Source organism: Limulus polyphemus, unplaced genomic scaffold (assembly GCF_000517525.1).
Source record: "Limulus polyphemus unplaced genomic scaffold, Limulus_polyphemus-2.1.2 Scaffold304, whole genome shotgun sequence".
Lineage (NCBI taxonomy): Eukaryota > Metazoa > Arthropoda > Merostomata > Xiphosura > Limulidae > Limulus > Limulus polyphemus.
This window is the reverse complement of record NW_013665914.1, coordinates 348,466-357,996: the sequence shown is the minus strand read 5'-3', so window position 1 is coordinate 357,996 and position 9,531 is coordinate 348,466. Positions and strand designations below refer to the sequence as shown.

At 35.2% G+C, this 9,531-nt stretch overlaps 1 protein-coding gene across 2 annotated transcripts in view; it reads right to left on the bottom strand.

Moving 5' to 3' along the window:
• Positions 1–9,531, bottom strand: part of LOC106457215 (ecdysone-induced protein 74EF-like) — a 133,017-nt gene that overhangs the window by 108,670 nt on the left and 14,816 nt on the right. The window contains exon 1 of one of the 2 annotated variants that reach the window (XM_013916608.2): positions 1,271–1,600. The exons of the other annotated variant lie outside the window; for it this stretch is intronic. The gene's annotated coding sequence lies outside the window, so the exon portion shown is untranslated. Of the gene's footprint in view, positions 1–1,270; positions 1,601–9,531 lie in introns of those variants that run through there. 2 annotated transcript variants of the gene reach the window in all.

Below are 9,531 nucleotides of genomic sequence, written 5' to 3'. Positions count from 1 at the left end.
TGGAGAACTTGTATGCATTCAAGGGATCATGGACAGTGCAAAATATACACAGATGTTGGAGGTAAACCTGTAGAAAAACTAAACCTCGGTGGAAGGTTTACATTTCAACAGGACAATGATCCCAAACACAGATCAAAGCAACCCAAGAATGGTTTTGGAGAAACAAAATTAAAGTCCTTCACTGGCCAAAATCCAAGACCTCAATCCGCTCGAAAATTTGTGGAGAGACTTGAAAATTGCTGTGCATCGAAGACATCCTTCCAACTTACAAGAACTGGAGGATATCTGCAAGCAGGAGTGGTCAAAAATATCTCCAGCATGCTGTGCAAAGCTTGTGAAGGGTTATCCAAAACGACTTTCAGCTGTCATTGCTGACAAAGGAGCTTCAACCAAATATTAACTGCATAATCATGTTAGGGGTGAATACTTTTACAACATGTGTTATCAAGATTTTTTGTGTTATATCACTTTAGTGAGTAATAATGCACCTTTTGTTCTTTGTAATCATCAGAAACTGGTCTGAGATTAATATAATAAATATTTTTGGACATTTGAGTTATATCTTTTACAAGAAAATAAGTAAAATTGATTACCAGCACAGGAGCGAAGACTTACAAGGCAATGTAGCTTCGTCAATTAGAGGTGTTATAAAATATGTCGTTTTTGTTTTTCATTCTTAATATAATAGCATAATGTGCTGAAAATAAATCATCTTCTAACCACTCATTAGTCTATTTATTCTAGCGTTACACCTTTTAAAACACAAGGTTAATTCACTCTCTAACCACTCATTGTGTTTTGAAGGGTGTAACGCTGGACTAAATTGACTAATGAGTGATTAGAGAGTGAATGTACCTTGTGTTTTGAATGGTGTAACAATAGACTGGTTAAAGGGTGAATTAACCTTGTAGTTAGAGAGTGAATTATCCTTGTGTTTTGAATGGTGTAACGCTAAACTAAATAGACTAATGAGTAGTTAAAGAGTGAATTATCCTTGTGTTTTGAAGGGTGTAACGTTAGACTAAATAGACTAATGAGTACATTAGTCTAGCGTTACACCATTCAAATCACAAGGTTAATTCTCTCTCTCTCTAACCGCTCATTTGTCTATTCAGGCCCTTGTTACCCATTTAAAGACAGATATATATATTTTTAAAAGTTAACACAGGTAATTGTCAAAAACAAAAACAGAATTATTTTTTCTCATGCGATCTACTTAGAAGAAGATAAATGCAAATGTCAGTATATAAAGAATAATCAAACTACTTACCAAACACTTGTCTTCAAGGAGAACACAATCAAACAATATAACAAGCAGTTCCCATCATTTCTCAGGTACTATATAAATACTTAATGCGTTCTGAACAATTAAATTTGAATGCAGTTCCAAAAAATCGATGTGTCATAAAGTTCGTACAAGTTTCATGTGGGCTGTTCTGAAAATACTCAGCTGTTTCGGCTTCCAACACTACAGTCGTCACATTTGATGTCGTTTAATGTTTTCTATTTTGAGTTACTGAAGGTTTTTGATAGAAGTACAGACTGTAAGAATTGCTCAACTGGGAAAACGCAGATGTAACTAGCAGTTCAGTAGTGGAAAAGTTATGTACACGACATCAGACAATTATTATGTGTACTAGATATCCTGGAAAAGGTCATGGAGGGTAAACTACGCCACATGGATGTTAGGATAACAACTAATGGGGCAATCAATAATCACATGATAAGGAACATATTTCATGAATCCGTTTGTAACGTCGATAAGACCGGCTTCGGTATTTTACGGTTCGTTTGGACGTTTATCGAAATCACCACGATTGCTAACAGTGCCATGTTGTGCTTGTACTTTTAAATGATGAATCATAGTTTCATGCCTGTACTCGAAGCCTATGAACAAACGGTATGTTCAGTAGAAGGCCTCTGAATATGACCATACTGGTATCGGTTGCAGTTATGGAAGGAACAAACATCACTATGAATCGGCGTATGCATGTTAATCTACTTCCGAAAGACCAATTTTCTGATCAGAGATATGTTCAGGTAGCATTGGACCCAGTGACGCGGTCTTTCACATGTGCAATGGGATCAGAGTTTGTCGTGATGTAAGATAATGCCCAGTATCATTATGCCAAGATTGTGATTGGCGTCCCTGAACAAAAAAATCATAGAAACTATAGCTCATGGATTAACGGCAATATGTCCATGTTTAAATCCAACAGAATATATGTGGGACATCATTTGTCACCGTGTACATCAACGTCTTATTCCCCAATGATCTCAGAGACTTTGGGGATTAAAATGAATTAAGAATGAAGCAAAATCCCACACACAATGCCATCTGCCAACTGATCAAACATGTACCTTGTAGATGCACATACTATGTCAGTTCTAGGAGGATTCACACTCAACGGAAAGCATCTTTCTTTCTTTTTCAAATATGTGTTTCTCAGACTCGTGGACTCCGTCAAATCCTAACTTCCACCATTTGGTTTTGTAGATACTCATGTTTTATGGGTTACAACAAGCGAACTATTGCCAACAAAGCTGTATTCAGTGAATAAATTGTGCTCTTGAAATATGCTCAACTTCAGCTTTATTGTTCATTTGCTTGATAAATAATTTATATATTAAATCTTACCCCAATAATACTTTTAGTCTGCAAGTATTCCAACACTAACCACCCATTCTAAGAATCATTGAACACCCGAGGTATGTAAGCAAATGATTGTGAGGGATAAAAGACGTCTTCTGAATAATTCAGTATCATAAGTCCTGACTTTTAAATACACAATCCTCACACACAAGATGCTGATAGTTCAAGAGTGTTAAATGTAATCAAAAATTATTTTTTACAGAGTCAATTCTCCGAAATGGGACGGCATTTATAATTTAAAACACACTATGAGTGAATTCTAATGGTTTTTGTTTGTTTTTGCATTTCGCGCAAAGCTACACGAGGACTATCTGTGCTAGCCGTCCCTAATTTAGATGGAAGGCAGCTAGTCATCACCACCCACCGCCAACTCTTGGGCTACTCTTTTATCAACGAATAGTGGGATTAACCGTCACATTATAAAGACCCCACGGCTGAAAGGGCGAGCATGATTGCGAGTCGAGCGCCCGAACCACCTGGCCTTGCAGAAAACTACACGAAACGAAATGATTCGTTTAGGGTATTTTGGGTAAAAAATATTGTTATGTTGACTTAAAAATTATGGTGTTGACTGGAACTCATTTCATATACCTCACAAAGTAACCTTATCCTATTCCAAACAAATTTATCTTATTATTTTCCTTTGGTCAATATTTCACCAGGCGGCAATGTCATAGGTACAATCATTTTACAATGAGAAACAAGAGCAATCAGAGAGAGTGCATACCCCTGCCCCACTGCTTTCTTTCAAGATTGCAAGCGTTTATATTGGATAACATAAAAGTTCACCTTCGAAAACTCAGAAAGTCCTTTTTAGATCCAGAATGATCGACGGTTCGGATCTTTTTTTTTTGTACTTTGATGAGAAGTCTCAACATTAATGTACACACCGGTCTATTAGTTTTTGAGATATACGCGCGGAAACACAAACAGACACACGGACCCGATTTCAATACCCCCCCCCCCTTCTTTCCGGGCGAGAGTAGTAAAACATTATTGTATATTGTTCTCTCGAAATAAGTTGCAATTTTATGTATTAAGCAATAAAAACAAAATCGGTGTAATTGTCAAAATTATATTGCTGTGTATACAAAATAATTCACAAGTAAACAGAATAAATACTGAAGGAAAAGGCAATATTAGCTTTTGATTAATCGTAATTACATCAGTTAAAATATTGAAATCAAAGGAAATATATTATATTCCCTTACTATAATGGATTCTGCCTACTCGCAAAATTCTCCTTGAGATTAAAATATGGGAGAAATTTATTTCCGAAAACACAATGATTTCTATTGCTAATCGAGATCAGTGAATGTCTTATGTAATTATTAATTTGTATTCAGAGTCTATAAACATATCCGAATGTGTAGGTATTTTACTTTTGAATGAGTATTTTGGCAATATAATCTTCTTCCATAATACTAAGGTATTTGAGTCACATATTTACTTGAGTCACAGTGCATTTATGCACGGTTATTTAAAATGTGTACATTTGTAAAGTAAAGGAGTAGAACAGGAAATGAAAAGAAAATTAAAAGTCTGTCTTTCAAGCACTACAACTAGCTCAAATTATTTCCTAATCACACTTTTCAAGGCCAGCTGCGCTTGTGCTCATTAATTGCTGTACGAATAGCATTGTTGTGATGGGTGGGTGGATGTGACCATGGAGAAGGGAATTTGGCATCAAAGAGGACGTTTAAAGGCGTATTGTGACTTGCCAACAGGTTTAAAAGGATATATTATCCCGGATGTTACTCAGAAAAACAACTGCAAGTTATGTAAGTACAACTTTATTTCTAACACTTACGTAATACTGGAATATCTTTTGTAACTGATGGTAGGGTGGTACACTGAAAATTTCAGTTTTATCTTAATTTTTCTTTTGTTTGATGATTTACCAATAATTTCAGAAAACAACAACAACATAAAATGTTTTAAGCTTTATCATTTTCTACTAATAGATTTATACGTGACATATTATGAATCAAGAAATCTTCACTCAGCAACAACAAACTATATTCCACGATTTTCGAGGAAGATCAGGAAGAACAAGACAGAAAGTTGAAAAATAACCAAAAAGAAATTTATAGAAAATTATAACAGGATCGAGAAGAAAGAGATAGCAAAATAAAAGATCAAGAGGTAAGAGACAGGAATTTAAGAGAGGAGTTACAAGAAAAGATGTAATAGTTAGGAAAGAAACCAAATAACAAAATCTGATTAAATAAAAAAAATCGATAAACTACTGGAAGTACACAGATAGATTACAACAACAGGTTTGAAGAAGTACAAAAGACAAGAACGAAGTAAAGAAAGGCTGTTATGATAAAACTGATGAAATAAAGACAGACATCGAGAGGTGGGAAAGAGCATCACTGAGGTAGAAAAGAATGTCAGCGACAGAATAAAACATCTGTAAAAGTAAACATCTGCAAACATTAAACTAACAACACCTCTTTCTGATTGGTTCAGGAGTTCCAACCAAAATGTCATCAGCTACAAAATATGGAATAGAAGAGCTTATTTGGTGTACATCTATTACTGATACTGCTATGCTACCTGTTACTGAAGGACCTTCTTGAACTACTCCAGTCATGACACCACCAAATCAAGTTCCAGAATTCAGCTGGCCAATTCAACATCAGCCAATTGATGAACCAGCGTACTATAATGGAAAGGTACCATGAGAGTTATATCAAACACAGTATAAAATCATTTACAGAGTGAACAGATAGGATAGTGAACAAAAGCCATCCATCACACTGCTAATGTGAAAGGATTAGCCTTGACAAAGTTAAGTAACATTCCAACTGCGAGCTGTAACAGCTATCAAGCATTGGTAGCCAACTTATCCAATAGGTTTAGAGTGTTACACCAGAAAGAAGTATCCAGAGCAAAGTACTGGAACAGGTATGGAGGATAGGAAATATTTTAGGCAAATTTGCTGAACATTTGGAAAGGCATACCGTATTATTTTACCAAAACTAAACATCAACAAACGCAAAATAAAGAAAGCTATCTTAATTGAACAAAACATCCCTATTCTAAACGAACACCCCGGGATACCAGAATACCTTTACTAAGCTGTTAAGCAATCCTCGGTCATGTGACCTCATTGTTTCATATTGTATATGTATTCCTGTGTCTATGTAAATACCTGCACTTCATGATGACATAAGCTCGTCAAACGTTGTACATTTGTAATATGTAATAGATTCTTTCACTATCTATTCAAGCCGTCTCCAAACTTTATTTTCTAAAAATTGGGTTCCTCGTCATCAAATTTGTTATACACTATATTTTTAGTCTTATAATTTAGATGTTATCTAGAGGGCGCATGACGTTAAAATCAAGCAAGTCATAGAATACTTTGAATATTCGTGTATATTAATGAACGAGAGGTTTCGTGAAATATCTAGGACAAGGATTAGATTACAAATATGAGTGGGTCCGTCAGTTAACTAAGTAAGCTTGCAATGAAACAGTAAAGCATCAATAAAACTATAGCTGAGGAATAGTTAAAAAGATGGATACGAAAACTGTACATTTGCTACAAGATATTATAGTAGTTTCTTGCCAGTAGAACGAATCAGTGAATGTTTTTCTTTTGTTTCAGCCGTGAAGAAGTACAAGTAAGTTTATTCTTTATGTTAGTATAGTGCAGTTAGAAGGGACTGAATTCCGAAATTTTGTGTCATAAGTCATCAAGCTTGCTGTTGAGTCACCAGGTGGGTGGACAACGTAGGAACGCTAACAGTAAACCTATCAAACCTTTATAATCCTTAATGAATACGAAAACAAACTTAAAAACTCTTAATTTTTCTTTTTTCTAACTCAGGCTGAGGTCCCTTTTTCCTTCATAGAGAATTTAAGCAGTTTACTTTAGCCAAAACAAAACAGGCTGCATAATAAAAGATGCTAAAACTTTCTCCAGATTTTCCCGGTTGGAGAATACATTAGTTCATTTGTCCGTCAGGATCCAAAAAATATTGGTTGTCACAGTTGGTTAATGTGGAATTAAATAAAAAGAGAACCAATGTTTACTTTCAAAATAAAAAATAACGTATATATAAACACGAGGAGCAAAATCATTTTCAGGATGTTGGGGTAGTCGTTCGACTCCCCTTGGTTACACCTCTGCAGTACATAGGCTTAGGTAACACGAGAGCAATATATGATATTAACAGAAACGGGTTTAATAAAAACAGTTTATCACTAAAATTGTGTTTTTAAGGAAATCCAACGCAAAAATACAAGGAAAACGACCATTACATTGGCAACGACTGTGGATAAAATTTCAACTGAATCACATATTTCTGGCAGTTATTTGTTAGCTTTATTAACAGAAATACAATATATAAAACTTATGTTGCATTCATGGTTACTTAGCTTTTGAGCTGATAATTCCTAATATCATTTCCCAAAAGATAAAATGCAGTCACTTGTAACTAATCCCTCTGCGGGACAGCGGTAAGTTTGTGGACTTACAACTCTAAAATTCGGGGTTTGATTCCTGCGGTGGTAACAGCAAATAGCCCAAAGTGGCTTTGCTATAAATCAAATAAACGCTTGTAACTAAAAGCTAGTCACGCAGTTCTAATGTTTACCTTCACTTGTATAGTAATGTGTACATTCCAGAGAAAACAAAAGGAAACACATAGGCAAGTGTAAGAATACGGATGAAGAAATGAGGTATATGAATAAGATAACAAACTTTTATTAACATTTGATAAGAACTGAATATAATATAAGTAGTCCAATACAGTTGATAGAAGGTGAGGGCATTTGATGGAAATAATAAATACAAATATTGACATACCGTAATGTCCTTAATTAACGCCTCCGGGGGCGTTGCAAACTGCAAAAGGGACTCTAATTATAGTATTTGTAGTTTCGGATTCTATTTTTCACATGTGATTTGTTGATTGGAATGCTAATAAGTGTGTGTGTGTGTGTGTTTATTTTCTTCTTTTTTTAAAATCAAAATTACGGTAATAAAAGTGGATTTATATGTCGGATTATTATTGCTGTCACACAAGGTAAGCTTTATAAAAATACCGGGGGGCGATAATTAAAGAGGGGGCATTAATTATGGGCAATAAAGTAGCTTCAAACAGTAAGGGAAGACTTGTAACCTGTTAGCAATATAGTTTTACAAAACATTCACAAGCTCTTGCTTCTGGTGTTGAAACCAAACTCTTGAACCAGAACTTGTGCAAATTGAACAGCAGAACTAGCGTCTAAGGGCGTAGGCAGTTGCACTCAGGGGGATTACAACACTTAAATTATTTCATCCATTGACTTGAAACAATTGCACAAGGAACTACAATAAAAATTAATACATCATTTCCTGCAATTGAGGAACTAATTTCAAAACTAAGATAAATTGGTCACCACACTAAACGCCACTACGTGCATCATGCTTTTCATATGCTGTTAACAGGCTTGGTATTCTATGACACAAACAGGAACTCAACAATAAGCACCTTCATATGCATACAATTGTTTTACTATTTCATAACTTATAGAAATTTGAAATTAGGTCACAATACCACATATATTGACACATGTTTCTTAAGTTATACTATACTTTTGAGCAAGTTCTAATGGAGTTAATAAGACAGTAAGAGTTTCAATAATAACCATTTTCACAATCACAAAGTTAAGCTACATCGCTCACTATACAATAGCAAACTTCTATGTAAAAAGCATAGAATATAATTCTATACTTTGGGTGGGTATATGAAGGTTTGTTTTGTTTCGGATATTCGCGCAAAGCTGGACAAGAAGTAACTACGCTAGTCGTCCCTACATCTGAAAGACTAAAGGGAAGGCAGCTATTTAACAGCATCTAGTTACAGTTCGTGGGCTATTCCAACAAGATAGTGGGGTTTCACCATAATTTTTATAGTACTCCTATGATATCAAACGACGTAGCATGATTATTATTATTTGCAGCGACAGGACGCAAACCATAGACTCTTTGATTCATAGTTCGGAATGATAACTACAAGGTACTTTATATGAAGGAATTCAAATAGAGGAGTGCATCTCTTGCATACCTATAGTGTTAATTAATGCAGACAATCATGCAACTTTTTCAAGAGATATTCAGTTCACTGCTATCTGTCAGTGCAAGGTACAAGTTTATAAACGTTGAAGTTAAAAAATGTTTGGTTCGGTTTGTTTTGAATTTTGCGCAAAGCTACACAAGGGCTATCTGCGCTAGCCGTTCCCAATTTAGCAGTGTAAAACTAGAGGGAAGGCAGCTAGTCATCAACACCCACCGTCAACTTTTGGGCTGCTTTTTTACCAGCGAATAGTGGAATTGACCGTCACTTTATAACGCCCCCACGGCTGAAAGGGCAAGCATATTTGGTGTTACGGGGATTCGAACCAGCGACCGTCAGATTGCGATTCGAGCGCCCTGACCACCTGGCCATGCCGGGTCCCGTTAGAAAACTAAGGTGAACTTTCTTCATTTAAATTCATCTACATTTAGCTTAAATGTTTAGAACAATTATGTTTATGATAATGAACTTGAAACTATTCATATTTTCAAATTGTCATTATAAACGAGTTAAAATTATCATGTTATTGTCGGGTTTGAAAACAAGGCACGCAAATTAGAAATTAATTTAAATTATGAACAAATATTTATGGAACTTCCCCGAACACCAAAATTATTGGAGGTTGTGAAATCGTTTGATTATGTGGATGTTTTCAAGGCAGAATACTTAGTATCAAAACTACCGTATTATTCGGTGTATAAGACGCACTTTGTTACCCAAAATTTGATGTCAAAATCTGCTTGCGTCCTATACACCGAAGGTATGAATAATATATATGTATATATACACGATATATACAAGCCG